Genomic DNA, 27,967 nt, shown 5'->3' on the forward strand with positions numbered 1-27,967 from the left:
TTACATTCTCAAGTTTTCATTACAGAACTATGTAAAATATTCATTCATTCATTCATTATCTGTAACCGCTTATCCAATTCAGGGTCACGGGGGGTCCAGAGCCTACCTGGAATCATTGGGCGCAAGGAATACACCCTGGAGGGGGCGCCAGTCCTTCACAGGGCAACACAGACACACACACACACACATTCACTAACACACTCACACCTACGGACACTTTTGAGTCGCCAATCCACCTACCAACGTGTGTTTTTGGACTGTGGGAGGAAACCGGAGCACCCGGAGGAAACCCACGCGGACACGGGGAGAACACACCTACTCCTCACAGACAGTCACCTGGAGCGGGAATCGAACCCACAACCTCCAGGTCCCTGGAGCTGTGTGACTGCGACACTGTGCCGCCCAATGTAAAATATGCATATTAAATTTTGTATAAAATCAACAGAGTTAAAAAAATGAATATAGAATATGTAACAATTACGTTCTGTAACTAAAAGTACTGTAAAACAGTGAAACAAAAAGTACCACACCAATGACAGTTTTTCGGAGAGTCTACGGGAAGGAAAAATAAAAACAATACTAGACCTGGTAGACCACCAAAACTGTCACATTCAAGTAAACAGCAAACAGTACTTATCCGTGAGACTCAATCCTTCAACCCTCATGACAAGGTTACCACCCAGTCCTTATGTGAAAGTAAAACTCCAGGAAAAGCTCTTCACTGTTGTGATGTCATACAATGCCTGGCGCAGTGCTTATGTACATTTAGCAGTTTTAAAGGCACAGGAACTAAAACAGCCAGTAATATAGAGGTTGGAAAACAGTCATAAAAATGTTTTTGGTACAAGAAACCACACAAACATTTTGAGTGGTCCCCAGGGGGAAAGTTAAATCCAAGAAATCTAGAGTACTGCCCTTTTAAAGGGCGGTTTGAGGCCAACCAACTCACAGTGAAATCACAGTTCTTTGCTGAGCACATGCTGATACACAGCTCTCATTTCAGGACGCAGGGAGAGGCTTTGGGGTAATAAGCAGAGTTGGGGGTTGCTTGCTGAGGATGAGAAGAACTATGGTGAACTGACATTAGTCTCTGGGGGTATGATGGGAACTGGAAGGTGTCCCTTTGAGCGTCTCTCCCACTGTGAAGCTCGATAACATAGCCCTAGTGAAGCCCTTGCAGTACTCTGTGGGGGGGGGGGGGGGGTGAAACCCCTCTGACAATGCTTATTGATATATTAGTGCTGGTATTTGTTTTGCTCTCTTTTGTTCTTGATTCATTTGCTATTGTATTCTTTCTAAGGAGGGGGCCGTGGGGTGGTAGGCAAGACTTTAAAGCCTTGTTTGTTCTTTGGAAGCCCAGCGGAGACATGGAGGGGGTAAACAGTAATTGAGACTTGAGTTAACCCCTTACAGCAGAGGCTTGTAGTTCAATTATAAGATTATTCATGGACTACAACAAAACTCATGGGTTATATAGTAAGATTCTGTGAAGGTGCTTTGTGACAACATCAGTTGTAAAAAGAGCTATATAAAGAAATTTGATTTGAGAAGTGACATCACAATATTTGCATATACAGGAGGTCCTCGGGTTACGTCAGTCTCGAGTTACGATGTTTTGTGGTTGTGACACATCTCCTATTTACTGTATAAAGCCTTGTTTCGACTTAAGTGGTTGTCCGCCATAAACGTCGTAACGTGAACTTCGTGTTTGGTGTGCACGGCGGAAGAATACACGGTTACGAGGCTCGGGACCGAGGAGGATAGGTGTTAGGACAGGACAAGTGCTTACAGTATGTTATTTACATACCGTGTGTACGTATGTTCCGACTTACACCGAAAATCGGTTTACGACGCGACGCAGGAACGGATCAACGTCGTAAGCCGAGGACCCCCTGTACATTTACACTTATCTGCCAGTTATTCTGACTAAATTATCTGAAGTCAAATTTCAAACGGTTCTCTATGTTACATCCACACAGTCTGAGTCAGGATCCAAACACAGAGCTGTCATTGGCCAGCTGGAGTTAATAACAAAGAATCAGCTAAGAAACAACGTCCACAGCCAACATGGCTGCCAGCACATACAGTGTCGCTTGGAATGTCCTGGCAAGACAGCAGCTCAGTCTTCTTTTAATTACGCAAAGAACAGTGTCTCCTAAGAGTCTCTCAGGCCTTAGCTCTGCTCAGGACAAACGTCTGCAGGAAGAATGTCAGAGGGTCAGCCTGTGTAATGTTTTCGTACCCACTTGTGGAACACCCTGATTTATGGCCTGCTCCATTCAGCATCACTTTGGGAGAAAGTATGAAAAACTGAGGAGGTTTTATTACCAACTCTAAATTCATTACAAATTAAGACGCAGAAGTAGTTAATTCTAAACTACTTTTCTTATAAAAGCATCACTTATGGCAGTCTTATGAATAGTGCTGACACTATTGTAGCTGTAGTTTGTTGTGAATAAAAATGGAATTATACCGCCTCTAAAAGATTGGATATAAATGGCTGTATTCATCAGTTATAGAAAGCATTCATTCATTATCTGTAACTGCTTATCCAGTTCAGGGTCACGGTGGGTCCAGAGCCTACATGGAATCATTGGGCACAAGGCTGGAATACACCCTGGAGGGGGCGCCAGTCCTTCACAGGGCAACACAGACAAACACAATCACTCACACACTTTTGAGTCGCCAATCCACCTACCAACATGTGTTTTTTTGGACTGTGGGAGGAAACCGGAGCACCCGGCGGAAACCCACGCAGACACGGGGAGAACACACCAACTCCTCACAGACAGTCACCCGGAGCGGGAATCGAACCCACAACCTCCAGGCCCCAGGAGCTGTGTGACTGCGACACTATCTGCTGCGCCACTATAGAAAGCAATATAAACATTTTAAATACCCAATATCATTTTACATATTGGCAAATACCATTTACGAGGTTTGTGTTTAAAAAATTATTTTATATGGTTTATTATTATACAAATTTTACTAACAAATTGCACTGAGGCAAAAATTAATAAATAAAAATCATTCAATCCTTAATTCTTATTATTAGAACTTTTGGTGCTGAGGCATGTTTCTATTTCATTCATATTTTAATGGCTATTAAAAATGTAAATATTCACTTATGGATTTCTATATTATATGAGACAAAATAGCAATAAATAAATTGCAAAAAAACACAGGTCAAATTATTTGTAATTATTTCTGAATGCTGAATTAAAATGATCACACCATTACCATATCCCTAACTGAGTTTTAACTAAAGACTTATTTCTCCTCATCTTCCCCTTTAACAAGATTCATCCCTGTACCTGGCCCGCCCTCTCCCTCTGTCATGTTACACTGGGCAAGCATGGCTGACCACTCAGCATGTGGCTTGAAGGGCTGCCAGATTGTGTGGCCTTCTGGCTCATGATTTAAACCTGGCTCTCAGTTTACCTCTGCACTGAGTCAACTGTGAGAATAAGAGACTAATCCATCAAGCAGGCCTGGCGAACCCACCTGGGAAATAACAAAGCAGATTTTGGAAGTCGAATCCAAGAGCAGTAGGAGCAGCAGATGTCTCATGCAATAACAAAATATTTAGAAAAATAGTTCTCTAATTGCCCCTGTGCTACAGGAAATGAGTCAGAGCAAAGAGCACGCGCCTCCAATAATTGCGTCCAGTTCGTATTTGGATCGCACTTATTTTAAAAAAGATAAGATATAAGCACAGAGGAGCGGTTTGGAGGGCTTAAAGAAATAAAAGTGCTCGCCTCAAGTTACTCTGAGCTAGGGAGGGGCTACAGGGTCATGGCATTGCCTGAAGATGACCTCATCGTTCAGCGGGCCCTTTCTGCGAGCCTGGCTGCAGTGATCAGTAACAGCAGTGAGGGCAAAGGTCCTGCCTGCTGGGATTTGTTGCACATCTCTTACAAAAACAAGTTGCGAGCTGAGGTTTCAAAGGCCACCCAGTGAGCTCCAGCGCTCAGCAAGGACAGGGATCAATAATCAGAAAAACTTCCACCAGTAAAGGAAGTTAGCACTTGCTGTGTAAGAATTACACCGTTATTCTGACTCGTGCTGTTGTGTTGGTAGCATCCTTTACAAGTGAAATCTGTTTCGGAGAAGAGTTTGAAAGCCATTGGAGCAGTTGGAAGACTTTCAGAGTGTTCACATCATAAGGCTTTGGGACGCAGGATGGTCTTATTGATGTATTGCATATTACCAAATCACACTGTTGGCAGCCGTAGATAGGAGGAGGCAGGCACCAACAACATGAAGAACCTGGGAGACTTACAAGACGCACAGAGAGGGAGAACAGAAGTATTGTTGGATATTCGTGGATTCAACAGCCATGACTGCATTCAGCGAGCAATGATGCACTCGTCCTGTTAGAGCCAGCACCATTAGCAGACGGCTGCATGAAGCAGGACTGCATGCATGCAGTAAGTTACGACCATTGCCCTTAACACATCATCAAGACTGCACTGGTGTTGTGCCAGACCATCACTGCTTCATTCAGTCATTCAGAATGTCAATGGGTCATTTTCAGAGTCTTGGTGGAGCCAAGATGGACGGTTTGTTGTCACACTTCACACATCCAGAAGACCTGGTGTCATGGTGTGGGGTGAAATTTCGTATGATGACAGATCATCTTTGGTCTTCATTACATGCCTTTCAACAGTCCAGTGTTACATTAATGAGGTCCTGCAACCTACCTACTTGTACCTACCGACTTGTCTCTAATAAAGTTTTATCTTCCTTCTGAATATCACTGCAATCTGAAACTTGCATTTTGGTTGCAACTATTTGTTTTGTGTTGAGTGTCACTGTGATGCACTGATCTCAGGACTTAGAACGTCCAATGTCAACAACAGGTTGGCTTATGACCTTATCAGCTGCATTCTGATTGGCAGACCACACACCTGTATACGCACTTTTTTGTAGTAGGTTTCTTCAGTCCAAACTAACTTTTGCAAGTACTTTTCCACAGTGTGCTGCGATAATTTAGAGCAAGATGTATTCACAGGATTGAAAACTTTAAGAGTTTCATGTAAAATATTCTGTGGGTCTTTGTCTGTGACACATCCTCATGCGATTAGAACAGGGGTCCTCAGACTACAGCCTGTGGTTTTTATTTGACCGGTTCCTTTAAATATGCACAATGCACATTGTCGGGCTATTTGACATTTAATGTTAGCTATAGTGCATTTCAACAAGAAGCATGTTTCCCTGCAACTCACATTGTTTCTACCATATAACACAATGTATATGTACAAGTGCAACGAGCTGGCCAATTGGTTCATTCCGTTTTTACATTTACACTTGTATATCATCATCTAGTTAAAATGTGTCCCAGACATCCTGAAGTGATCTCAGCCATTAGACTATTTTATATACATAATCTCTATCTGTATATAATCCTGAAACACAAGTCATATGAAATCTCCAGGTGTAAATGAGATCGCTGTGTAAACCAATATCTATTTGTTGTAAATATATTTTGTTGATGCAAAAAGTAGTGATTGCAAATCTTGCCAGAGGGCATGGCGACACATATCAAGCCATTACATGCCAGGTTCTCTGTGTCCAGAAGGCAAAGAATGACTACTGAAGAATTCAGAGATTCCAACAACTGTTGTTTCCATAACTGACATGGTGCAATTCAAAATTCAGGGCGAAAAACAAAAGCTATGTAATAGGGTTTGGTGTTTTAATATCAACGGTGACATAAAACAAGTCTTCTTGAACTGACTTTTTTGTAGCTTTCAGCTCTAATTAATCATATCAATCTCAAACAGGTTTGGTTTTGTTCAGATTTAGCTGTTGTCATGTTTGAATGCTGCGTTCACTTGGTACGCCTGTCAATGTAAGCTGCCTTCAGCAGAAGAATAATTACTTTGGCTTAAGCTGCTCATTGTGAAGAGCTGTTTCTAATTTGTCTAATTTGCCATAAGATATTCCACTCCAATTCAATAAGCCTACCCTGGTTAAGTTTCACAAGGAAGAAAAACTCGTAGAGAATCCGCCGTTGGAGGCAGCGGGTGACCGAGGGCAATGCTGCTATTTCTTAATAGAAGTCAATTGGCCGTGGTCAGGACTGTGCATTTGGTTTTCATTGTAGCTTTATCGAGAACCAGAATCCAGAACTTTTCTGCTGTAATTAAGATGATTTTCCGGGGAAATTGGGCACTTAGGGCCATAGACACCAAGCGACATGAAGATGAAAGATGAAAACACGTTTTAAAAACACGTTTGGCTCTAACCCTACATTTGTGTTGTCTGAAATCTTGTACAGACATGCCAGTCCCTCGCTAGCAAAAAGATGCAAATATGTAAACAAGCTCAAAGAACCTCATCTATATGAAAATGTTAGACTTTTTGTTTCATAGACACATGAAAATTATGATTCTATAAGTGTATAAGCTTGACATTGAAAGAACCCATACAGAACCCTTTTCTAAAAAGGTGCTTTATAGAACCATCTATAGCACATTGTCCATTAATCTGAAGAACACTTTCATCATGCAAAAGTTGTTCAGGATTCTATATAGAACCATTTGCTTTACTAAACATCCCTTGTAGAGCCATCATTTGTAAGTAACACTGATAAGGTTTCTCACAACAACAGAATTCTAATATATTTCCTTAATTATGAGACAATGTCATGACTATGGAAACTTTCTTATTATTTAGTCTTATTAAATAGCCACATATTTTAACCTCAAGTGGTGGCAACAGCATTCCATAAAAATGCCTTGAGAAAAACCGGAAAAAAAGGCATAAACGTTCCTCAAAAGCAGCGTTTTCCATGAGTGCAAAGCCAAGCAGTGACCAAGAGGAAGGCCTCTAGCTGGAGCAAAAGTCCCTCAAATTGAAGATCTCTAACAGATGTCTGCGACCGCCAGCTTTGCTTAGGCTGAAAGCCATACTAGAGCTAAACCCTACAACAGCCAAAGCAGCGAGCAGATCGAAAAACACCCACAGCCTTAGGACATGGTTACAGTGTCTGCTATCTAAATCAGCCTTACACAAGGCGCACATGTTGATTTCTATCTACAATGTCTCTTGACTCTTTATGCTGAGTGTGTTTAAAAACTAAAACGTCCTTTTTTTTGCAGGAAGTGTTACATCCCATGCTACATCCTGAATCTTTGGACAGTATATCTGTGTCTGTGTATATCTGTTTTTTTTAGTGGTGGTTAATAAGGGACTGATGGTGTCATACACAACTTGTATGACACTGGTACCATCTTCTCAGCATGGGCAGAAAGCCCTGTGTGTGAGATATACATCTGAGCAGATTATGTTCTCAGCAGAGCTGAACAGAATTCCTGCATCTGGCAATAGTTTCCTATGTGCGCTTTATGAGGGAAAACCTCAGATCAAGATTGACAGCTCCTTAACACATGCTTGTTCAAAGACTCTTAAGAAATATTTCAATATACACAGATAAGATATTTTATGCTAAATATATAACAAGCCCTTATAGTGGAAAATTTCACTATACGGGAATTGAGGGCCAATGCGTACAGCCCTTAACATACATCAAAATACAGTCAATGGATTTCATGGACTTTATCCTTATTGTCCCTCTGAGACATTCTACCTGTTTTGATTGGTTTAGGCTAATTTAGACTTCTGTCCAATCACAGACGCTCTTCCGTTTTATATTTCCAGTTTGTACACGCATTGTAAATCCATTATTAATTTATAAAGCTCTTAATATTGTATTGTTTTGCTCTGGTTTCTTCTTCATTTTCTCAGAGTTTTTCTTTCCATTAGCTACAATTCAGTATTCTGCAAAACTTTAAGCTGTATAAAAAAAGCATGGTATAAGTAAAACCTGATTAACTGTGTCGACCTGTATTATCAATGATTTATGATCATTTAGGGCTGGACGATATGGCCAAAATCTATATCACGATATATTTCTTAATTTTGATCGATGCGATATAATTCCGATATTGATATGAACAGTATAAAATCCACTGAAAAAATTCTAAGAAATAAGAAGGAGCATGATATCGCCATCAAACATTAACCTATAGGCTTTTTCAGTGTTAATATATTTAAACAGAGTGCGCTGAACTGATGACAGCACCCTGTAATGAATGTCAGTCTGTGATAGATGCTGTAAATAATGTATATTGAAATATTGAAAATGTGTTTAAGAATATCATATCACTGATATTGAAACACTTTAGACTGTTATTGCAACATTTTTATACTGATACTGAATCATTGTCCAGCCCTATAAAACACAACTGCAAATAATGATATTTCTTTTCTTCCAGCCCTAAATAATCCACTTAAAACTTAGTGAGGCAAGTCTGATGAAACAGCAAGAGGCCTGTAAACACAGTCAGCTGCTACTGGCTCTGGCACAACACTGCATTCATCTCCAGAGAGATTGCTTAAAAAATAACTGTGTGTCTCTCTCTGTGTCTCTATCCAACACACAAACACATACACACAGTCACATTTGGAAATGAAATGGGTTAATTGGGAAACTGTATAAATAAGGCAAGCACTGACACTCTCACAGATCACTTGTGCTTCATAAATATTTGAATATCTCTCTCTCTCTCTCTCTCTCTCTCTCTCTCTCTCTCTCTACTACCCTACAACACCCCTAACTGTTTAGTGTGTGGTGGATCTATTCCCAGCCACCAAATGCTCCATCTTTAACCAAATATAGTTTGCTGAGTGTCAACATGGGATTCCAGTGTCAAAACCAGGGCCGCAAAAAGTAACACACTGAAAAACAACTGCTGGTTATCAGTTTACAAACTGAACAAAATTGAAATGAACAAAGCAAAAAAAGTTTATATAAATAAAAAATGGATATTACAAACTAGTTATACATTTTGACTACTCAAGTCTTGAACAAGTTCTGCCAAAACTATTTGTAAGGTCATTAGAGAGAGCATGGCTATGCCAGTTCACCAGGCATAAACACAAATGAAAGGGCTGCTTTCATGATCAGAATCAGCCCTCGGTTCAGTAAATGCTCCATTGAGAGCAATTTATCGTTCAAGCTCCTTCTTCTCCCTCCCCACATTCTTTCTCTGTTCCTGCAGTCACACTGTTATTGAGTAAGCATGAGCTATTTTTACATGGCAAACAACCCCAGGAACTGCTGAAGTGAGAGCTTATTTCAAGGTACATCAGGGGTTTTGGTCAAAAGATCTATACATAAAATGGACTTGTGTGCTTTAATAGTGTCCCCAGGAGTGGTGTTCAAAAAGACAACCACTGCAACATGTACTGGACTGTCTTACTAAGGTTTGTTTGTTTGTTTATTTTTTTATTTATTATTTATTTCATAAAGATCAATCTTCTTTACTAGCTCCTTTGCAAAAATGTGTGTAAATTCTTTAATTTATTCATTGTCTGTAACTGCATGTCTAGTTCAGGGTCGCGGTGAGTCCGGAGCCTACCTGGAATCACAGGGCGCAAGGCAGGACAACAATGTGTGTAAATGATTTATGAAAATAAAAGCATCGTTTTGTTGTGTTCTTGAGGACAATATTTTATCGAAAACTTTGTTTGAGTTTGTTGATGTTGATTTAGATGTTAGCGAATGTTAACTCAATGTATTAACACTTCACTTTAGGCTATTTTTGATATACAAACTGACAATGCTACACAAGAGTTACCATCAAATTATAATACAACAGGAGAACATTTAAATATTTAATTACAAGTTATATAAAAACACTTTAAAACTTATTTGTACACCCAATAAAAGGGTGACCAGACGTCTTCTTTTACCCGGACATGTGCTCTTTTTTAGACTTAAAAAAAGTCCAGGCAGAATTTCAAAAACGTCCGGGATTTTGTTTTTCTAGAGCTTACATAGAACTTCGAGAAGCGTTTCGTTCACAAACTAGTCCCGCCCTCCCCTACTCCGATTGGTTCGTTTGAGTGAGAAGGGGGTGTGGTGAAGTAGCCTAAAATCTTCGGATTGGACGGTCTGACTGTAGAGCTCCCGTTATTGGTCGATAACCTTCTCTGTAAACATTTAATTGGTCAGTCTTCACGTCAGTAGTCCTTGTTTACGTCAGGCAAAGCTCATGTACCTACCCTCATCTCGAGCAGCTATGCCGAAACGTAAATGTAAGTTCTCGGATGAATTTAAAAAAGAATTTCCCATGTTTTGTGTAGCAAATAAAGGTGTAAAGGACCTAAAAGCACACATAGGCTCGGCTAAGCACACAATGGCAGCGACAGGCAAGAGCTCATCAACACCACCCCCCGAGACGTGTCCTCTTTTTCACCATCTCAGATCTGGTCCCCCTACCCAATAATTCCATTTTATGTCATGTAAATTTTACCATCGGAGGCTTTTCTGCCTAAGACTAAGACATGACACTGTTTCTTTCTCAGACTCAAAGCAGTTTTATTCCAATATTGCGGTTTGAGAACACCCTTAGACTGTGCTTCCCAACCCGGTCCTCAGGGCCCCTTTTCCCTTCATCGCTATATGTTCCCAATTGTGTTGAAGCAAAAATGTGGACCATCGGGGGAGCACTGGAGACCGAGCTGGGAACCACAGCCCTAAAGCATACACATTTACATATGGGGCTTATTGTACTGACATGGTATTTGTCTGATGCAACAGCAACCCATCCAATGTGTCTCTTCTATCTGTGCCTTAATATCCTACTCTGACTTTAGCAGAAAAATATGAAGAATGTGCTCTCATACGATTTATAGTGTGCAACTGTGATAGTGTAGAAATTCTTTATAGTCATTACACCACTAAAACACATGCATAAAGAGGTTCCATATGCAACAATTACCAGACAATGAGGCAATTCATAGAGGCTGCATTACCTGATTAAGCAATACTACATGAAAGACATAAATGTCACTGGACCAGATGGGATATAGATTGATAGAATATGTCTGTGGTTGCACAAACAGACCAGCGTGTGTTGACATTAGCCACAGTCTAATCACGACTGTGATGTACTCTGTGGATGAGAGATTTCCTCTGTGGTCAGATAGGAGGTTTTTCCAGCCATGCGCTGGCTGTAAAAATGGTCAACTCCATTCTCGGCTACCTGTAATGAAGGAGAATTATGCCTCCAGCTCCTGCTGATACTCTCTCGGGGGGGCTGCCCTCTGCAATTTAATAGAATCGCCAGGCCTCATGTCTTAGTTCTTATTTTACAGCTTCTTTACTGGCACTTGTGATCGGAGTAGCATGTGCAGGATAAAATATAACCATGACCATAAGTATGTGGTCATATGCTTCTAAAATTATTCTGTTAATGACGGACTAGGCTACACGAGTGTATGCAAACAGACCACAGTGCCCTTTCAAAAGAAGGAAAGTGATGACAGCACTGCACTCATGCACATTAATACACAAGGTCTCTGAGTGCGTTTCTACTGAGCAAGTGTTCCAACAGTGGGAAAAAATGTTCAGTTGGATGACCACAAACAATATTTAATAGCAAATGCAAATATTATAAAGGCAGAGTTCAATATTCATTCAAACGTAGCTTGTCTCATAACCCAGATAATAACGCACTGCATATTGAAACATTTTAATTGAAATATTTAACGTTTTATTGTGTAATATTTGTAGCCTAGCAATGTGCTTTAGTCTTTCTGGTTTTACAAAATAAATTATAAATACGAATGGTCACCAGTTCCATCCTCAGAACCTACAGGAAAATGGGGTGCGGGCGGGGGTGGGGGGTGGGGTGAAAGGCTAGTGCTCTTTCCTCCCTCGATGGCTGAAGTGCCCTTGAACGAACACCTAATACCCAAATATTCCCTGTTACTGCTGCTTCAAATGTGTGCGCTCACTGCCTGTAGTGTGTGTGTGTGCGTGTGTGTATTAGTGGCTATAAATAGGTCCTAAATGGTCTTTTCACATTTGACTTAGCAAAAAAATCCTCTTTTATACAACACTAATTCTATCTAAATTAGGGGCAAAAAGTTGCTTTATTTAGACTTGGACAAATTTGTAAACAGATTATTTTTATTAACAAGTAGTGATGCTTGGCAAGAAGGTTTATTCCATATTGGTTACAAATGCTCGGGCCCTAAGTCTAAAAATGTAAGTTCTTGTATTCACATTTTATTATGTGTGTTGTTTTTTATGTCAGAAGTACAGGGCCTACACTATAAGAAAAGTCTGTGTGTACATTAGCATATTTGTTGAGTACAGCAGGCTCATGGTGTGTCATCCATTGCTTAGTTTGTATGTAATGTTTGCCACCAATGTGGCTGTCCTTCTTATGAGACTTATGAGAGCTGTCTGCATTGACTATGCAAGAGCTCTGTGCCAGTGTGAGCGTTTATACTTCTGCATTGGTGTTGTGTCGTTCTGCAGTTGCATTGCCACAACACTAGGGCTTAATCACAAATATCCTACTCTACACTGTGCAGTACACTATGAAGTGGCATAGTAGAATTACATTTATAAATCTTTAAAGTTCACTATTTAGGGAGTAGGTCATTGTTTGGGACTGAGCATAGTTTACATGAGGCGCCAGGAAAGAACCAAATACAAAGCCAGCACGTTTTTCCTGCATTGTCCAGTTTCTCCTTGTGAGGTTTATTTTTATTTTAGAGACATTTGTATTTTTCCTGTGTTTATCCCTGATGTCCACACTATGTCTGAGAAAATCTCTTGCCATGAATTTGCTGCTGTCTACAGATTCTATAGTGTGAAGGACAGGAGTTCATGTTTCTGTACTTCTTTGGTTCAACTTAAACAATATCCACCACACTACTGACCAATGACCTACCTAATATAGTGTGCTGAGTGAACTGGCCCCTTTTTGTTGGTTGAGGCGACTCCCTAATGTCTCAAAAAAATGGCTTTACGCATCTAGAAAAGCACTGTACAAGTGTAACAAACATCATACATTCATTCCCATAATGTGGATGGAAAAACATGTGCCATCTTCAAAGCATAATTCATTCATTTTCCACTCACACAAACATCCACTCTTTGTGGACTTTCTTCAGCAGTTTGCTCATAAAGCTAAATAACATTGTCTTCACATGTGGTATTGCAACATAGATAACATAAATCTGTCCATTGTTTAATGCTCTGTTTATGTACGAGTTGTGCTCATTTTGAAATAGTTTTCGTGGTCCCTAAATGTAAACAAGAATGTGGAGACATTTCCTTGTATTTCCATGTATTTCCTTGAGGCTTTTCTAAATCACTCAGCGAAGTGGCAGAAAGGAAGAGACCTGTAAACACGAGCCACAGTCTGTGATAAAGACCTAGATTTCAAAGCGGTAAATCGTTTATTCGTACTTCTTTGTTTGTATACAATGAGGGTGTTCCTTGGCTCACAGTGAGGTAAAAATCGCCCAAAATGACCACCCATGAAGGACTTCCTTTCCAACAAGCACTTGGGTTATTCACCCCTCTCCACAGCCAGAGTGTGCTGGTTTAGGCAAAATATAAATATCCTCAACAGGAAGAATCTGTTTCATCCACTGTAGATGTTTAAACATTTTAGGACTCTCCAAGCTGTGTATGGACACTCCTAATTGTCAGACAGCCACAGGACAGACAGAGAGATTGGATTTCATTTTCTATTATGGACCTGTGGGCACAGCCTCTACGCACACTGGACATTCTTCAAGGACGGGGACTTGTCAAAAATGTCCCCAAATGAACAACCTGCCCCAAAAATAACTGGACATGAGCAGACAAGCACAAGCAGTTTGTAGAAAAAACAGGTCAAAGGAATGTGACTACGCTCTGTTGACATCAACAGAAACGTGGATTAGTTAAATTCTTGTGTCTATCCATGACTCAAAGCAGAGATGAACATTCATCCATTTATTAATTTTTCAAACCACAGGGTCTCAGGGCATCACACACTCCAAGCTACAGATGATTTCACATAATCAATCCACCAACCAAATGTGTTTTCGGATTATGAGGAGGAACAGGAGCCCTTGGACACATCCCAAACACCTGACAGACCGAGCACGTGGAATACAGAAACTACATTGAATACAGTTTTAGCGCCATGGTTACTTTTTACAATGACAAGTCCCTAAATCTCAACATGGCGCTGCAGCGAAAACATACACAGACTGAACAGCTGTGCTTCACATGAACACAGAATGTTTGTAAACACTGTGCCATTCGCACAGCCGCAACAACATCACTATGGAAACAGTGGAGAGCAGAGTTCACTCTGTGTGAGGTGAGAGAGTTTCATACAGACACAGACTCATGGGCAAAAAGTAGAAATCTTGCATTGAGTCAACATTAGAGCAATGGAGTCGAATATTAATTGTGATGTTCATGGTTTAATCAAGAAACACTTTTTCTAAAATTGAGTAAGTTTCCTCATCATTTGTTAGAGCTCCAGTCTGTGTGCGTTAAACCAGTCTAATTTGTTTACGGAACCACTGTGTCTGTAAATAGACAAAAAAAAAACAAACAAAAAAAAAACCAGTGAGTCCGGTATGCTAGGACATCTGAAGTTGTTAAGACAATGAACAGAACTTCAAACTTTGAAAATGAACCAAGACTATATTGTTCTATTCCTGCTGAGTAAAATGGACTTATTTTTGCTGTAGTTATTACTCAAGATGGACTACATTGAGGAGAGTGATAACTGCATGACCGCAAACACAGACTGAAGGTGCTACAAAACTAAACAACTATCCACAATCGTAGATGTTGACTTTTAATTTTAATATGTAACTGACTGCATCAACATAAAAGTCAATACCACAAACGAAGCAGTAACAAAAACTACTGCAGTGTTGGCCATGGACTTGAGAGGCAATTGGGATTTGGGGAAGCTGCTATATTTGCATGGCTCCGCCCCTTTCATTGTTTGGGATTGTTTATAAGGTGTTTAGATGCATGTTCACTGTATGTGATGTTCCCCTTGTTCTCAACATGGTGTTATGCTCATTCCGGCCTCTTCTTTGACACTCAAATTAATTTAATTAACTAAATTAACTTTGACTTTCAATTTAAACCTAAAATGATTGCTTTACATTTGTTTGTTTTTTCTTTTCAGTTGAAGTGGAAAACAATCCAATCTGTGACTCCAACCTGTGATCTGATCCAAACCCTTCTGTGCTTCAGAGTTCTGTGTTCTGTTACACCACTAATAAATACATGTCTAAAGATGTGAAGACTCATCTAGTTAGTGAATCCAGCCACCACACACGGACTGTATAGTCTTTAAAAAAAGCACTGACCTATGGAATAGACCTAAACTGGAGCAGCAAAACTGCGTACTTTGGGGTGGGTACGTTTAGGTTGAGTTAAAATGTCATTTGTGAGCCAGAACTAGTCACCTAACATCGGCACTTGACCTCACACTGACCTTTTTAAGGCAGAGAAAGGCATTAACGTCCGCCCTAGAGCACAAATGCTTGTTTCTCCACTATAATGGCCAAAACAGAAGCCTTATCATAAAGGTCAAAAGTTTGAAACCCATCATGTGGTCCAAATATTTGTTAAATGAGAAGTTCAGGAATGCTAGGCTCCAAACTCCACAAGCCTGCAAACCACAGGAAGCCCTGCCGATGTTTGTAGAGAGGAAAATGCCACAGAACATTCTTAATTACAGAGCAGCTGACACCTACAAGTTTGTCTCTCCTCTTCTAGACTTTCACTGGGACACAAAGGAATGAAGAGAGCTGTAGTTACAGGATCCTATAATAAAAGGCTTTCGTGCATATCTTCCAAGCAAAGCCGGATTTTGAAGTGAAAATCCCTGTTTAGATGTGATGTAAAAAACACAAATAAATGTATTCTAAACGCTGCTAAACATTTCACACTATGTTCATTAGGGATGGACTAAGCGTGTGGTTTTTATGAATACTAAGGATTTTCTTAATTTTTCATTGCAAATTTGCATTATAAAACACGTCATCACTAGCCAATTAAAAACCTTCATTCATTTTCTGTAACCGCTTATCCAATTCAGGGTCATGGTGGGGCCAGAACATACACGAAATTACTGTGCGCAAGGTGGAAACACAACCTGGAGGGGGCGCCAGTCCTTCATAGGGCGACACATACTCACACCTAAGTACACTTGAGTAGCCAATTCACCTACCAACATGTGCTTTTTGGACCACGTGAGGAAACTGGAGTACCTGGAGGAAACCCACGCAGACACGAGGAAAACACACCAAACTCCTCATGGTGACCTGGAGCAGGTCTTGAACCCACAACCCCAGGGCCCTGGAGCTGTGTGACAGCAACTTTACCTGTTGCCAATGAAAGACACGTATTTCCAATACAGTAACAGGGGAAGTAAGAAAAAACATTTGACAGGAGAAGGAAGAAAAATTATTATATTATTATATTCCAATAGGGCTGGAGGTCTATTTTTATTCTGTTATGTCCCCACTGTGTGTTCATGTACTGTCCTATTAAAACCACATTACCAAGCTGCAGTCACATGATTCTGCTCCTATCGGTCACATGGAAGCAAACTAAATGCAGGGGCTGACTGAGAGACTTATGCAGCTTGTACCAAAGACAAACAAAGAGTCTGTGGTTTGGATGTGCTGTGTTTTGACTATAATTAAGACGACAGTGAACAAAAAGTAGTCAAATGTAAACACTGCGAAAAAACAGCTTCAGTGACCAAAGCACAATCACATACCAAATATAGAGAAACAAGCTCCCAGCAACATTAGAATAAATATCCCAGCTTTAATATTGGAGCATATTTATAGTTCAAGCATCGTCACTGAAAAAAATGTATTATTAATCGTCACTGAAAAAAATGTTCATTAATCATAATAATAGTATTGATTTGTGCTCATATTACCCAGCACTATATTCTAAATAATTCTGAAGCATTTCTATTGGAGCATTCATCATGAAATTTTCACGTGTTTAAATGATGTTTTCATCTGCTGTGTTCAACTGCTGAAGAAAGCTAAAAATCCACAAAAATGAAGATACATGTTATTCTTTGGGCAGCGATGATATTTTTGCTTTGAAATAGAAAAATGTTAAGAGGATACTTAGCACCATATTTTTGTTTGGTATAATGAGTAACATGTGCACTGCTCGTCTGTGTGGGTTTCCTCCTGGTGTTCCAGTTCCCTCCCACAGTCCAAAAACACATGTTGGTAAGTGGATGGCCTGTGTAAAACTGTCCACATATGTGAGTGACTTAGTGGGTGTGTGGTACCCTGCGATGGACAGGCACCCATTTCAGTTTGTGTTCCTGCTTAGCGCTGAATGATTCCAGGCTTTTTCGGCTCAGGACCCACAGTTACCTTCATCCAGATCCAGCGGTTACAGAGGATAAATGAATAAATGAATGAATGGAATGCATTTATCATTTCTGCATGTGACATAACATAAAAAAGCTTTGTCCTTCTGAATAGGAGTGTCCACTAAACGCTGTAAATGTAAAACTGGATTTGCTTGAACCTCAAAGTTCCCAGAAAAATCAGCATCCTGTTTATTTCATGGTAAACTTTTAAAAAACTGAACAATTTAAGGACATTTTTAACTAGTTTTCAGTTGGTTTCTGTGGCTACTCCTAAGTTCAGGACTGAATTTTCTGTCATCCATCTAGTCTCTAAACCTAACACAAGATTAGGCTACTTCTTCCTCACTGTATCTCAACTACAGTTGTGGCAAATGGCAGGTCTGTGGATTGCTGCTTTGGTCACAGTAGTAAAATAACTACTAGTATAATAGTAGTACAATAATATAGTACTGCACATGCAGTTAGAAAACGCCAAGTTATGGAATAACTATTGGCTGTAATCCAAAAATCAAGCCCATAAAAGTAATTTATCTGTGTGTAATATATCTGCTGCCTGCATGTCGTGCTCCTCCACTTTCCACTTGTTTAATCTTTTACAGCTGAAGAGAAACCAGACTCAGGAGGGGAGCACGAGTTTCTACAACTTGTCAAAACTCCTTCAATCCCTGTAAATCCAAGACCCTGCAGGGAGAAATGGACTGACCATGAGGGCTTTTATGATTTTGTGAGCAGTCCCAAATGGACAGACATTGTAATTGAGAACATGCTCAGTAATGCTGACATATCCCCTGCACCACACACTTTATCTTGATCTCTGACATGGCATACTTTGCCAAACAATTTGCCTTAAGCCCAAAATTCTTTAATATAATCAACATTTTAATTCTGACCAAAACTGTAGGATTTTATCACCCCACCAATAAATGACTTAAGCCCTACTTCAAAAATCTCAGAAGGACATACCTCTCGTCCGGATGAGACAAAACACCCCAAGGAGATTAAGGGCCAAGGTCACAAAATATAAGGTTTGATATGTAAACAAATTAGTACAGATGGTGAAACTGCACATTGTTGTTAATCACATAAGAAACGGAGACAGTCAAGGCCAGCTAATGAAATTAAAACATGCTTGTTGTTATGTCTAGACAGTCACTGAGATTCAGTGCACCCCCACAGAGCTGGGGTAATAACAGTTGGTTATTACCAAAATATCAAAAGACCTCCCAGAGGAACGTTGGGAAGTTCCCAGCTTTTCCACGGTTTTGTAGTCAACCTCATTCAGGCTACTTTTTCCCAAGAGCTATCTGCCAGCAGGATGAAGTGAACTTACTACCGTAGGGCTTCTCTTAACATGTTATTTAAGCCGTGCCCAACACAGGCTGTTGGAAATCTGATTATAGATAAATAGTGTGCTGTTAAACATAGGACTTTGCATTTCATGGAAAATATCTGGCATGGTTTTACAGGCCCAGGCAACAAAGCCTAAGAATATCACTCTCCAAATGGAGCTGAGATTACTCCTGGCTATTTCAGTGGTGAGGAAATTAGTAAGATTAATGGACTAAAACTGTGGTTTCAAAGATGGTCTGAATTACTTAAAGACATTTAAATAATTCAAGCTTCTCCACACAAATACAAATCAGAACGCTAGACCAGCTGCATCACCAGTGATGAATATTCTGAGTGTCATTAGTAGGCTTTTATCATGACGTGATGAAATCTGTTGCAATAGCAAATCATTTTTTCTTCTTAGTGTGACTGAGTTATAGTTTTTTCCAGTCTTTTATCCTCGATGCTCTACACTCCACTGCTGAAGTAAACTTTAAAGACGTCACCTGCAGACCTTCCAGCACTACTATCATTTTCCAAGATGGAAACTGGGTGGAGAACAAATTTAAACAGAGGCCGGGATGCCATTTTAGGGAACACCTTTAAGACTCTGTTTCAGAGATTATACAGATTTACGTTTATATCAGATGAAATATCGTAACATGTTCTCCTTAACACATTTATTTAAGGGCAAATGTGCACAATGAAGGCTAAAATGTTGCATGTTAAAATACGAGCCTCCCAGGCAGGAGAATAGCCTAATGATTGTTGAGTTAGTGTTCTGAGGAAATGCCTGGGGTTTTTCTTTGTGATCTAATACTACTGTTGAGACAGAACAGATTTCACCTCACAAAAGACACACTGTTGAACAAACTTCAATTCTCAAGTTGCAGACAAGCCAACACTAGTTTCAATATGTCCAAAGACATGGACTACAAGCATAAACCTTTGGACTTTCCTTGATATAATACTCCCTGTAATTCACTAAATTAAATGCTCTGCAGTAAAGAAAAACAACGTATTTTATACAATATACATTTATATGCAGGTGTTAGGTGAGTTAATTAAATTAAGATCAAATAGCCTACTTAGGCTAAATAATCAGTACTAAGTAAGTAATTAGGTTAGTGAAAGATACTAAAATTCAAAGTATTAAAAAAAAACATGATATGTATATGTATAATAAATGGCAAAAATACATTAAAATAACATTCTGTGTCATTGCTAGGTAACAAACAAGCATTAAATACATTATTCATTAATTATCTGTAACTGCTTTTACAGTTCAGGGTCACAGTGGGTCTGGAGCCTACCTAGAATCATTGGGCACATTGCAGGAATACACTCTGTAGGGGGCGCTAGTCCTTCACAGGGCAACACACACACTCACACATTCACTCACACACTCACACCTACGGTCACTTTTGAGTCGCCAACCCATCTACCATTGTGTGTTTTTGGAGTGTTGGAGGAAACCCACGTGGACACAGGGAGAACACACCAAACTCCTCACAGACAGTCACCCGGAGCGGGACCTCCAGGTCCCTGTGTTACTGCGACACTACCTGCTGCAACACCGTGCTGCCCTTTACCTAGAATTTATAGTTAATAAATTAATTGATGTGATATTATCAGCTCCTTTCCAATAACAAGCGAAAACCAGACAATGCTTCCTCCTTTCTCAGACTACTAATCCTACACTTAGCCTCCAGTGGGTAAATGTGTTATTCTACATGAGTCACATCCTGCAGTTATCATCCCCAGACACTTGAGAAGAACTGCACTAAACATCACATGTATTAAAATTGCCATTGTCTGACTTATTAGTAGATTAAATTCTGAAAAAAAAAGCTTCAGTGTGGGTTTTCTGTTCTTCCCTCCCTTTACAAACTCAGACACAGCTGAGCTCTTTAAATGTTAAAGGGAGGACACAGGGATTCAAGGATTCTTGAGTATTAAAATCAGATCCTGTTACACTGGGGTCTACTACCCTAATCACTTCCATCATCCTGATCCTGCTACAAAGTCCTTAGTGTTAGAATACTTAACTGGGGTAAAGAGCATGGCTCTAGAATTCTTAAACAATAACCTGAGGTCAAAATGAGGACACTGACAACAAATCCAAAACAAAAACCCAAAAAACAATTTATCCTCCATTTCATATTGGAACTGCGGAATATCAGAGATCAACCTTCATTATTTTGATTCCAATTAAAAACAATTAATAAACACAACATGTTCACTGTCGGGCGGCATGGTGGTAGTGTCGCAGTCACACAGCTCCAGGGGCCTGGAGGTTGTGGGTTCGATTCCCGCTCTGGGTGACTGTCTGTAAGGAGTTGGTGTGTTCTGCCCGTGTCCGCGTGGGTCTCCTCCGGGTGCTCCGGTTTCCTCCCACAGTCCAAAAACACACGTTGGTAGGTGGATTGGCGACTCAAAAGTGTCCGTAGGTGTGAGTGTGTGAGTGAATGTGTGTGTGTGTCTGTGTTGCCCTGTGAAGGACTGGCGCCCCCTCCAGGGTGTATTCCCGCCTTGCGCCCAATGATTCCAGGTAGGCTCTGAACCGGCTGTGACCCTGAATTGGATAAGCGGTTACAGATAATGAATGAATGAATGTTCACTGTCCATAAGACATCAAGGGGACATCTGCATAACTATTGATAACTTCAAAGTAAAATGGGTGAAACTACTTTAAACAATTCCTAAAAGTGATATACCTCTTTTCCACAAGTGAACACAGTTCTGGGGTCTTGCTGAAATATCTGTGACATGATTTGGTCAAAATACCACAAGGCTTATTCAACACAGCACCCTTTTTTCTCTGTGTAAACAGCCGTTCAGCGCCTTTAAATGACAAGCTGCACACAACTCACAAGCAAGCAGCAGCTTCAAGCGAGGCACATAGAAGCTCTTGATTTAACAGTTGCAGCTTGGTTCCCTTTCTCTCATAATTTGAGACCCTTTAATAAAAAAGACCTTTGTTACTTTGATTGACAAGAACCTCAAGCCATGCAGAGGTTGTATGTGTGAAACATCTAAATAATCGCACACTTCCATTAAACCTTGGTGACTTCAAATAAATGTTTCGAAAGAGTCGTTGTATTGTGGAGTATTGGGATAATTGGGTTAATTTGATTCTTCTCTCACCACATTTTTTCATAAACATATATGTCGCAAATGAGAAAGAGTGGATACCATTTTCAGCAAAAACTACAGTAAAGTAAGTGACTGGGCCACAGTGTGGAGAGACAAGATTGCATCATGATCCAGAAAACACCAGGACTGACGGTTGTTCCTTGAGGCACATTCCTACATCCACTCCCCTACAAAACCCCTTCTGTCATGTGTAGACGACAGGCAGCAGAGCTACTTAAATATGACATCAACATTAGCGGCAGTGCCGTGAAGAGCTGAGTTAGTTAAAGTCAGATGTGGCTAAGTCATTAAATCTCTGCTGGGTCAGTGCAGGGTCATGGAAAGAGCTCCCATACCGTCACGTACTGCTGGGCAATAACTGAATATAATCATTTTAAACTATATTTTCCAGATGTTTCAGTGTATTAAATTATATTTTAGGTCTGCATTAATAAAATGAATGACTGTTTGTACTGGTCTTACAAATCAGAGATGGTTTGTCACCTGCTCACCCCAGTGAACAGGGAGTTACCACACCCTTTACTGCAGTAATATCTGCTGCTCTAGGAAAGCTTAAAAACACGATTGATTACATTCAGCCACATAAGCATTAAAGGAATGCTATGTAATATTTTTACCTTAAAATCACAGCTTCAAAATCATTGTGATGCTACTAGGATGTCACTGCTACTCTGGACTCAGCACTGCAGAAGCTGCACTATGCTACTTTTGGAGGAGGGTAGGAAATGTTCAGGCTGTATGAGAACTGTATGAATCTGGTTATCTGTTACTATTTTTTGAAATACTGCTGACATTCTGCGGCCCGTCACTGCCACCTCCTCTCTGCTTCTTCCTCTTACTGTCTATTATTGTGAGGTATGCTCCGGGCACAAAGAATCAAAAGGTACGGCCATATGCTCCCACCCTGTTCCCGTTTTTCTCACATGCAGTGCTCCAATGATTTAGGACGCTCATGTGCTTATAAATGGTTATAAATGCGTTATTTTGACAGCACTTTTAAAATTTAAATAGCACACATGTTATGGTTTAATTTAAGTGCGGAGTGTAGACCAGTTGTCAAGTGTCAAGCTCTAAACCCAGGTGATCAAAAAGGGTAGCAGTTTTCCAGCACAAATAAGGTCTTCATAAAAATGTGACTGGAGGAACAACGTGTTTGGAGTTTGGTATGCAAGGCCACTGCTGGTGTTGACACTCTCATAACAAACAGTCTCTCCACCGTGGCTGTGTAGAATCACAGTTCGTAATCAAAGACACATGCTCTTCATCGCAGTGACACAGACGAGAAGCAGGCTTCTGCTACTAAAGTGAATTGCCATACTCAAAAACGTCACTGTAAATGTGCATAGCAAACTGTGTGCAAAGTGATTGGTGAATTTCTTGCCTGGGAAGACACACCACACCATAACAAGAAGAGTCCTTGTGCAAGACTCCTAAATTAGCTACTGTTACAAATGGGTTAAAAGAGTCATGGTGATGTAGCAATATTAGATATCTTTGTAATGTTCCGGCATGTTATTGCGGTCAACACACACACACACAAAGTAACAACTTTTTAAAGTAAAATGGTCCCTGAAGATTATATTATTATTCATTATTCCATTTATAACTCCACTCATTTTTCATAGTGAATAATATAGTAGTCTTCAAGAGCCACCACCATTGTAAACACATCTTCCTTTTCGTATGAAAATAGAGACTGCCTTCTTCACTTTTAACCCATCTGAACTAGAGAGATATCATAATAATAATTCTTCAAAAAATATATTAATAACATATTTAATTACATCTACACAAGTTAAATCCATACAGCTGACCAGGTTTCACTCTCCTTTTTTTCTTCTATTTGTTTTAATGTCAGACAATGACAAATCCTGGAAAACCGGGGAAAAAAAAACATGAAAGTGCCCAGAATGTTCATTTTTGTTACAGAATTTATATATTTTTGTTAATTAATCAATGAATGAAATACATCATAAATACTACACCATATATTTGTTATCGCCAACAACATGCAATGTCTAAAGGTTCATGTAAACAAAGACACGTGTCCTTTATGCAAAGCACTGAATAACACCCCCTTGTGGAGCAGTTCCTAAATCTAAGTAAGTGGGTGAGTGTGAGGTATTTTACATTTACCTTTAGGATATTTGTGTGACTTCAAACTGTTAATGGAACCTCGCCTTGGTCCTGCACAAACTAATAAAGTGACGTAATGATGTAATATTCTATTGCAAAAATGCTTTTGGTGCTGGACCAGGGTATAGCTGGGGCAGGAAAAGTGGCCTTAAGTGTCTGCCCATCCCACCTATTACCTGATTCACACACCTCACAGTTTGACTGTCCTGACACTCCCTTCCTCCATGATTCTTGTTCAACTGTGAAAAATGGGGTTTTCAACAGCTCCATAATGATTATAATTCCCCACTGGTACATCTCTCCAGTCCAAAACCTGGTTGTAAGCATACACACACTCACACACACACATACACACACACACACATATATATATGTACGTATCTTTGGCTAAAAAATTAAAAGTGTACTTTAGTCTTTAGACACTGTCTGTTGAAAAACAGGAAGAGTCAATCTCCCTCAAAATAAATGGAGCATAAGCCAAAAAGTGTCACAGAAAAAGTACACCAACATCAAATCAGCCATTTGCCGACCCTAACAGATGTCAGGCTGGCTGCTGTATCTACTTTTTCCACTAAAACAGGATCTTACCTAAGCTCTGCCAGAATTCCCCAAGAATCAGTCCCTTCATGAGCTTCCCACACCAGTTCAGAGTTCTTCCTGAATCCTTCTTTAACTATTTATACATCTAATGTTCTTTTACGAGTGATCTACTGGCTCCAAGCCAGTCACATGCTTTTTTTCTGGCAAAAGACCTTGTCAACAGCTAGTGATTAGGCATAAATCACAATCTAGCAGGAATGCCAGAGGGTCAGTATTGCTCTTAGCTGGGGTTTGGCAACTAAATGTTAAAAGTCATATAAACAAAATCAAACCTTTTTTCCAAGCAAAAGCTCTCCAATTTTGAGTGGCAGCTTAACAACTCAGTGAGAAAAGCTACCAAAGATGTATAGCCTATAACACAACAAGCTTCAGCTCAGTGTTCTTGCTTCCTTGTTTTTGCTCACATTAAAATCTGGCGCTCTGGGGTGAATTTAACCAATACAACAGATGAAGCACTGCAATGTGGTGCACGAACCCACCTGTTTTTTGTTTTCTTCTCAGTAACTATCAAGTGAACCTATTTACAGGAAAGTAAATGAATATGTGGCTCTACATTCCTGCTGTACTCTTATCCTCTTAGTGCCAGTCATGCAGAAGGAGGTCTGCAGAGGAAGTGCCATGCTGTGCAGCAGAAGGATTTCATAGAAAATTTGTGTTTGCTGAGGATATTCAGAAAAAACACACTCACACACACTCACACATAGAGCAGGTGCACCTCAAAATGTATTTACTCGCTGTTTATGAGACATCAGAAGAACAGAACTGGTTACAGATAAGATGAAAATTATTCTATATTTTCTGCATGGCTAGAAATTGGAAATGTGCTTTTTAACTACTGACTGTCTGAGTTATGCATATCAGATCATATCATGGTTTGTTTCTTCAGGAAATTTCTGTGGAAATGTTGCCAGTTTGATAAAGAATATTTACATATAATGCAATCAGATAACAAATGTTCTTCTAAGTATTTTTAAAATGCCCTCACATAGATAAGTTGAACGGTGTAGCATGTATATACAGACAAAGCAGTGTTTTGGTTCTATTGTTAAAATATTTAGCTAACTGAAGGTGCCAAAAATGGTCCTTTAGAGCAATGTCAGTGGACCTTTCAACAGAGTCCTTTAAAAAGTCCTTGCTCTATAAACAGGCCTTTTTTAGCAGCTTCATATTCAATACTTCAAATAGTGCAACTGCAATGTACCATAGGTCTAGCAGGGAGAAATATACAGCAAACATCACATCACACATTGTGAGAACGTGCTATATTAGGTTAGGTTTGTTACAGTAGTGTAACAAAGATTCTCTTTAAATCACTTCATTTTTTTTTTAATCAATCAATAACCAATTCAGACTTTCCCGTTCATAGCAGACCAGTGCTCAAACTTATGACTTGGCCATCAATATATCTTGTATACTTTGATCCATTTAAAAAAGGTCATAGAAAAACATCACGCAAGCCATTATGTGATTACTGAGGGGGGTGATCTGCATTTTTCAGCATTATTCATTCATTCATTCATTCATTATCTGTAAGCACTTATCCAGTTCAGGGTCGCGATGAGTCCAGAGTCTACCTGGAATCATTGGGCGCAAGGCGGGAATACACCCTGGAGGGGGCGCCAGTCCTTCACAGGACAACACACACACACAAACACACACACACACACTCACGAGTCGCCAATCCACCTATCAACGTGTGTTTTTGGACTGTGGGAGGAAACCGGAGCACCCGGAGGAAACCCACGCGGACGTGGGGAGAACACACCAAACTCCTCACAGACAGTCACCCAGAGCGGGAATCGAACCCACAACCTCCATGTCCCTGGAGCTGTGTGACTGTGACACTACCACCGTGCCGCCTACTTCAGCATTTTTAATATGCATTACTGAAACATTACCCATGCCAAAATTATGATGCCCACTGTAAAATGATACACTATGAATGTTTATTCCCTTTACTCTGGAGTCATGTTCATATTCATTATTTTAATAATACCTCAACCTGATTGCTAAGGTTCTTAGAAGGTCATTTGCATGGAGGCCCTAGAGTATGCATTACTCCAGCATCCCGCTGCTGGACAAGTGAGAACATAAGCTTTTAAGAACCTTTGATCTTTCTGTGGTTTGGCACCCACAGCTGAAAAGGAACCCACCAATACCCCTGACTGACCCTGACATAAATATCATCCATTCATAAGCTAGAACAAGGCGGCGTCTTTCCGCTTAGCAAAGCAAACAGGCAGCAAGGGGGAAAACAAAATATTTGGCTGAATAAACACTCAGTGAACTGGACAGACGTACAAACTTGTCAAAGGAGGAACAGTTGGGGACTGTGCTGTCTTTAAGCCTGGCCAATAGGCATCATTATACCAGTGGCAATGTGGGGGAGAGGACCTTTAAAGGGCTGGAATGTCAGAGTGTGAGGAACTCTATTTATTTCCACAAATATTACCCAAACATACATACTCTAACCGGAGGTTCAATCTGACGGGAAAGCAAGCAGGAATGTGTCTGATCTGAGTCCTGTTACAAACAGCAGTGCAAGACTAAGTGGCCTTGATCTACTGTCATCATGTCCAGTCATGAAAGTTGTGTATGTGTTTGTGCGTGAGAGTTTTCTTATGATAAAATGATCAGCTCTGACTCTGTGTCAGTACGAGATGTTCTGTTTGTGCTGGGAATGAGCTCAAACAACAGAATATTCTAATAGGCAAGAAAGTTTTAAATTATAAATTAATATTAATATTCACTGATATTGAAATGAGGTATTATCTTATATTAATAATATATCCGAACTCCATAAAAGAGACGGTGTCCTATATTTTAGTCAAAGTTTCTTATCTCTTTCTTCTACAGAAACATGCACATCCGAAAATTTTGTGGTGTCCAACTTTGCTCCTGGAAGTCAATATTCAGCAGCTTGGTGATTCAGACAGGTTTAGTGGAGGAATTTGAGAAGGGCAATCTCCATACAGTGCTGAACTTTAACCCTCAAGGACTGAACCTGACACCTCTGGTTTATACTAATGGGTTTCCCTTCCAGGCGTCACTTCATTAGGGTCAGACTGGAACACCATTCTATATCACGTTACATTCCCAAAAGAGAAACTTTTGTCTGCAATGTTCTTCAGGATTTCAGCTATTCTGTTATATGTTCATCCTGTCCTACACTGGTCCAATATAGCACTCCCTTATCAAAACCATGATCTTAGCAATAAAAAGCTCATTGTGGAAGGACTATTGAGTATTTCATAGCATTTTACAGCACCCTGTCCTGATACATACAGGGCATCCTCACTCTACACTTAGTCTAACAGATTCCAGCAAAGTTCTATGCAAATAAATCAGTAAATCAGTCAATAACCTACATCATTATCCATTTTAAAATATCAGATATCGATAACCAGGACCAGAATATTCTTATTTTACTTAACACAAGTCTCTTTAACACACACAGTTCCTGATTAGTAGTATTTTAGTGAGTTGATATTAGCCTATTT

At 39.9% G+C, this 27,967-nt stretch overlaps 1 protein-coding gene across 1 annotated transcript in view; it reads right to left on the bottom strand.

The window, feature by feature from the left end:
* Positions 1 to 27,967, bottom strand: part of p3h2 (prolyl 3-hydroxylase 2) — a 52,980-nt gene that overhangs the window by 23,723 nt on the left and 1,290 nt on the right. The gene's annotated exons all lie outside the window — the stretch shown is intronic.

This window comes from Hoplias malabaricus, chromosome 16 (genome assembly GCF_029633855.1).
Source record: "Hoplias malabaricus isolate fHopMal1 chromosome 16, fHopMal1.hap1, whole genome shotgun sequence".
NCBI classification, from domain to species: domain Eukaryota; kingdom Metazoa; phylum Chordata; class Actinopteri; order Characiformes; family Erythrinidae; genus Hoplias; species Hoplias malabaricus.